The sequence below is a fragment of the Hydra vulgaris genome, chromosome 09, assembly GCF_038396675.1.
Source record: "Hydra vulgaris chromosome 09, alternate assembly HydraT2T_AEP".
NCBI classification, from domain to species: Eukaryota; Metazoa; Cnidaria; class Hydrozoa; order Anthoathecata; family Hydridae; genus Hydra; species Hydra vulgaris.
In genome coordinates, this window is record NC_088928.1 from 14,182,363 (window position 1) to 14,189,001 (window position 6,639).

A 6,639-nucleotide genomic window follows, 5' to 3' on the forward strand; every position below is an offset into this window, starting at 1 on the left:
ATGTTCCAAAATTATATTAATAAAAAAACAATTGCAATTGATTTATTAAAAGTTTTGATTACATTCAAATTCGGTCGTAAATCATAAAAAAAGAAGACTTCGAACACAAACAATACTTTGGATTGTTCTTCAAATTCAACAACTCTATATCATAAAAAAGAAAATAGTTTAAGCAAAAAAATATTTTTACTTAAGACTGAATGCATGCAATCAGTTTAACATAACATACGAACCGCTCCCTATAAATTTTGAAATTTACTATTGGGCTAATTTTACTTTACTGTATTCTTTGTAGCTATTTCTGTATTCTTAATCTTGTCTTCATTCTTTTTTCTATATTCTTTGTTTTTTGCCCTCATTGCCATTATTAATAAGAAATATATCAAAGAACTTAATTAAAAACAACATAAAAGTTCTAATATTAGTTTTTATAACACAGTTTTCATTAATAACAACCTTAACATAAATACAATAAATATATAAACTTAAATAACAACTTTGATATGTATCAAAATTAGTAAGCTTATTTTGAATTCAATAATATTTATAATTTCATATCGTTTTTTTTTTCAGCTCAATACTAGTTAAACATGAAAATTTTTTAAATCGAGTTTAATATATTGGAGTTAGAATAAAATAACTTTTTTATTTATAGAAACTACAAAACAATAAACAAGTAAAAACTTTAAGGAAACTACAACTAATAATCAAGTAAAAACTTACCCCTTGGTTGATAGGAATAAATTAATTTCTATAATTGAAAATAAAAGGTAATGATTTATAACCAAAATAGTTTATTAAAAATTAAAAAATTTATATCAAAAAGTTGCAAGAGTATTGCTAATAACTCTAAAAAAGCATTTTTGCTATCCTTTGTTGTAAAGTGAATCCATTACCTCAAAAGACATTGTATCTATACATAAAAATTTATTTTAAATTTCGAAATTTTATTATGTACACATTTTATTATTTGTCCTAAAGGTTTTTAAAAAATAGAGCGTTTAATAAGTCATTTAGCTGCAAGTCGATTATATTTCGCATTTTTTATTATGTTTTCTTAAATACAATAAATTTTCAAATTTAAATGCAGATGTATCATTTAAAGAAAAGCTAAAATACTTAAATCATCATCAATATGAAACGTTAACTACAAATTTCGTATTAATTATAAATAAAATTGGCAATAAGGTTCTTAGCAAATAATATTATTTAATTTTTGTTATTATCATTTTCTACGTGTGAAGTTCTTACAAATTCCAAAAAGCAGAGTATAAATTTTATTGTCTAAAACTTTTTCTAACACAATACTTCTTTTATATAAAATATTTTGACAAAATTCTGGTGCCTTTAAATTTTTTAGTTCAAAAGGACTTTTGTATATCTAAGTTAGAAGCAATGGACCGGTCTTGTTCCCAACATTTGATTTAAAATCTGTTGTTTCTAAGCTAAGCTAGTTTGAATTTTTATTTGAATTTCACACAAAATAAAGAAATTGATAACGCACTCCAAGAAACAAATTGCACATGGTAAACGAACAAACCATATCTAAACAGTTTATTAGCAAGCGTTTGCTGTTCCTATTCTAATGCAATGTTAAAATAATTGACCTAAATTAAGCATCAGTTTTTAAATTTGCATTATTATTTGCATAAACACTCTTTTTTGTAAATTCTTAGCCATAGAAGTACACCAAAAACACCATTTCTTGATATGTCACCTAAGAAATATCTGAAAAATGCATGTATCACAAATAAAACAATAAAATAAAATTTTTTACTGTTTCTCATCAATCATTAACCCATTTATTGTTAGACAAATAACTTCTGCAACAAAATCTCATAAACAAACTATCATCATAAACACTTTATGGCTTTGCATTCCTGCTATAAATAGTCACTTTAAAAGGTTAAGATACAATATTTATTAGTGACCAAAGATGTGGCTTTATCTATCAATAAAATAAATTGAAAGCCTATTAATATTAATATCAATAGATGTAAAGTTAATATTTACTTGAACCTATGTAAATCCAAACACATTGACTTAACATGGAGTTCTAGTTATTACTTGGACTTCTTTTGGTATATCACATGTTTTAAACTTTCTTGACTAGAATTAGTAGTTTATTGTTTATTGCATCTCTTTTTCGGCTGCTCAACATACACTAACTTTTATTTAGAATCACTATAACTAAATTAAAAATCTCCAGAAAAATCACCATTTTTGATATTCTTTTATGACTATTATTTGATATATATCTACTTTACAGAGAGATAACTAAACGATTATTACTTGACTTCTGATAATAAAAAATCTTCAGTTCACAGTTATTTTGATGGACTTGACAAAAAATTAGGACCAAATGCATCAAAAAAATATCTGTTTTTGCATATATATGATAATTGAAATATTTCCAGTATGACTGTCACTACGAAGCCATAAGTATGGATAAAACAAATCTATTCTTCTCGTGGATTTATATCAGTTGTTATTGTTGTGGTTGTTATTATAATTGTAGATATACCTCTGTAATAGAGTCTATTACAGTTTGCACTGATACTTTGATTTATTTAACTATGTTTTAGCAGAACAATATACATCTTTTTGCAGAAGCGTCATATATTTCAACATATATACGACGCTTCCGCAAAAAGATGTATACTGTTCTGCTAAAACATAGTTAAATAAATCAAAATATCAGTGCAAACTGTAACAGACTCTATTACAGAGGTATATCTACAATAATAATAACAGCCACAACAATAACAACAGATATATATCTACGAGTAGAATAGATTTGTTTTATCTATACTTATGGCTTCGTTTAAGTCTGTTTTCCATTATCGTAAGTGTTATGTAATAACATGTATATCTGTGGTACAAAAAACACTAATGTGTAAGTTGAAACATCATTTAATAATACTATTAATACATAATATATATTAGCACCTTTATCTATTTTTTATTCTATATCACAATGGCATTATGCTATTGTTAATATCATATAATAAATTATAATTAATAATTGTGATAAAACTATAGATAAACGATATCTCTTTTTACAACTTTATAATACATTATAAAATATTCTAATATTAGTAAAATGCTAGCAGAAAGCAACCCGTAATAGGGGTTATGGTCGGTCTTTTACATAAATAATTTATAGTAGCTGTTTTCCACAATTACATGTTGCGAAACCTTAAAGTTTACACTTTAAGAAAAACACCTTCAAGTTGAAAAAATTCATCCATCTGTAAAAATAACATAAAAGGTATGAATAGGTAAAAAAAAGTTTCCAATTATTTGACATTATTAAAGTAGTTTACAACTGACATAGATTGATTCCGTGTAAGGCAAAACCATTTTCCTTGACATTTTTAAATTAAAAATAATACGTTTTTAGTTAACGATACAAAGTAATAACACTTCATCATGATTTTAATTGACGAAAAAATTTACTTTGTTCTCGTAACTTTTATAACATGATTATATATTTTTTATAACATGAACTTTAATAATTTATAAGATTAATATGAAGTTAACTTATATTAAACGGGAGTTTTTATTATTTTGATATACCCTTAACTCATCTTTCTTTAAAAAAAAAAAACGCACACAACTAAATAAGTTTATTAAAAGTTTACTTAGTTTATTATCAATGACTAAGCATTTGAGCACAACACATTTCAAACAAAAACAATTTAATTTACAATTAAACATGTGTATAACAAAATTAAAAAAATACGTAAACTTTGATCTTTTATATTGCAGTAATGCATCATATGACTAACTTAAAATAAAAATTATAACAGGTAAGTAGACATAAAAGAAAGAAAAAAAAACTAGACAACTATTTACCTGCTTATCGGTAACGTATTGTCATACTTCAGTTGCTGTCATGATGCAGGTGGTCGGTGTTGTTTGATGACGTTTTTTCATGTTGGCTTTTAGTAAACTTTAGTTTAATTGAAAAGACATCACAATAAATTTAAAATATTTTAAATAAAAAGCAAAATAACAAATGCTTCAATGAGCCAAACTATATATATTAAAGATAAAAAATCAAATTTAGATAAATAAATTGCATTTATATAGGTAAATATATTGTCTTGGCTTATAGTAAATTTTGAATGCAGTGAGTTCAATAAATTAAACTACAAATTAATTGTTTTTAACAATAAAATGTAGCATCATTACACTATGATAATTGGATAATAATTAATTTTACTATATTTAAGTTTAATTGGTGAAAAGCAATTAAAGTTTTATTTAAAAAGCAAATAAAATATGCAACATAATAATTAAAAAAAAAAATTGAAAATTAAAAAAAAACCAAACAAACAGCTGCAACAAAAAAGTTTTAAATATCTTCACTCATGGAAGAATCTTGCAACCTTTTGGTTGCTGTTTTTTGTTCAGTGTCTTCCAATACCTTGGTATGGATGAGCCCTCCACTTGACGGAGGGCTCATCAAAACCGCTATTACTACAACAATTATTGAAGGACCTCTCCGGCAGGCGCCCTTGATGTTGGGAGCAATAATATCTGTACTGCATTTTAACAGGTAATAGAAGACAATGCTTAAAATATTAAAAAAAAATGAGTAAATTAAAAAGGGTTAAACATGTGAAAGATTTTATTTTAATAAAAATAGAAGCAAACAGCGACCAGTTAAAAAATGTCATTTGTTAAATAATTCTTTCATCTGTTGCACATATTTCTTTAGGATAAGTTTTACTGCTCACCCCATCTTTCATGCAGGGAGAATGTAGATTCAGTATGCCACATGGACCATGAATCATGCAAGTTTTAACAACGTCATAAAGGTCACGATTAACAATCGGATCTGGAATTTCTACAGATTTTAAGTTATTGATATTATTTGCTTTTACAAGTACATTTGCAATCATCATCATCATTCAATGCATCATCATTTGCAAGGTGAAGTAATATATGAACATTTTGAAAACCACGCTTTTCAAATTCAATAATCTGACGGTTAATTAAATTCAGTTTAAATACTCGAGTTACCAAGTCATGTCTATCATTTGCTGTCTGATATGAATATAAATTTTCAGTTATCTCGCGCTATTTTAAATTGCAAAAGAAAGTAATAAAAAGATGTGGCTTAACATACTTTTTAGATAAAGCCATAGCATCTTCAAAATTTTATTTTAAAGCTCCGGGACTTTTTACATAAGTTGATGGCAAAACAAACAACAACCCATAGTTCATGGGTTGAACTACATCAGCTTTAAATGAAGCAAAAGAAAGAGAGGCATTTTAATTTCTAATATATTTAAAAAAATTCAGATTGACGTTTCGAACTGCATAGTTTCCTTTAAATAAATCTTCTAAATCTTGTGGAAATCGTGAAGGGTGCAACAATACTACCTTTCCATTATGGCGATATAAAAAATGAGTTTCATCAGAAAATTTCTTAGCACCACAAAGCTGACATATATAATTCATTTCTCCTAAATAATTATTATCTGGAATAGTATTTCTTCTTGCTATACGATGCATTCTTTCATATCTAGCAGCATTTTAAGCATTTTGTTGGTTATTAATTCCATCTCGCCTAAGTCTATCTCTTTTATTTCTGCGACAATTATTCACAACTCGCCTAACCAAGCTCTCTTCATATGAATTCGAATTAATTGCTGCTGGCCGAGCAGCATATCTAGCATTTTATTGATTATTAATTTCATTTCGCCTAATCTCTTCCATTTCTATTTATTTAAAAAAATAATTAACTTAGCAAATAATAATATAAAGAACATATCAAAAACCAGCAAATCTAATAATAAACATACTGCTAACACTGAAAAATTAAAAAAAAACATTGTGAAAACTTTTTTGCAAATTTGAGTATTGTTGCTTTAAAAAATTTATAAGTAAACTTTTTCAAAAAATCACAAAACTTAACAATATTTTGTTCTTCTATACCACATAAATACGTCATATGATAAATCTATATTAAAAATGTAACGAATAAGTAAACAAATAAGAAAAAAATTACATACAAAAAATGAAAATCAATGTACCTTATAGAGAAAAGCTGTTGTGATTTACCAGTGGTAGTTTTCAAATATTATTATTTCATGTTAGCTTTTAGAAAATAATTCGTGCTGGTACATCATGATTCATAAATATTTATAGCAAAATCATGTAGTAAACAGCGTTAAAAATAAAAAATCAAATTAAGATAAAACAAATTATATATATGGCAAAATAATTTGTCTAAGTTTTTAGTGAATGATTAAAAGCTGTGATATTTAATAATATAGTTACCTATTTATCATTTAAACAATAGACACTAACGTTAAGGTAAGCCAAATGTCTATCAACTCAAAAGATATCAAAAAAACAACATCACAACAACAACACACAATAATAGTACACACCTTAAGTTTATATAATATGCATATAACATAACTTAAGTAACGTAACATTCATATGTAACAGAACATAAGTAACAACTTTACGCAAAACATTATTTAAGTACACTATTATGTATTTTCAGAACAATTAATATTAAGGCTCGAAATACCTAAACATAAAGCAGTAACAGCTATACACTAAACACTGTCATGTAACTCTCTGCTATAAGTTCATCACTTGGCTAGCAAGGCTGAA

General features: G+C 25.8%; 1 long non-coding RNA gene across 1 annotated transcript; it reads right to left on the reverse strand.

Moving 5' to 3' along the window:
* LOC136084584 (uncharacterized) lies at nt 1–6,263 on the reverse strand. The gene is made up of 4 exons (XR_010640657.1): nt 6,048–6,263; nt 3,859–3,955; nt 724–751; nt 1–144 (listed from the first exon to the last, which is right to left on the reverse strand). It is a non-coding gene; the product is annotated as an uncharacterized LOC136084584 (long non-coding RNA).
* Nucleotides 6,264–6,639: the final 376 nt, after the last annotated feature.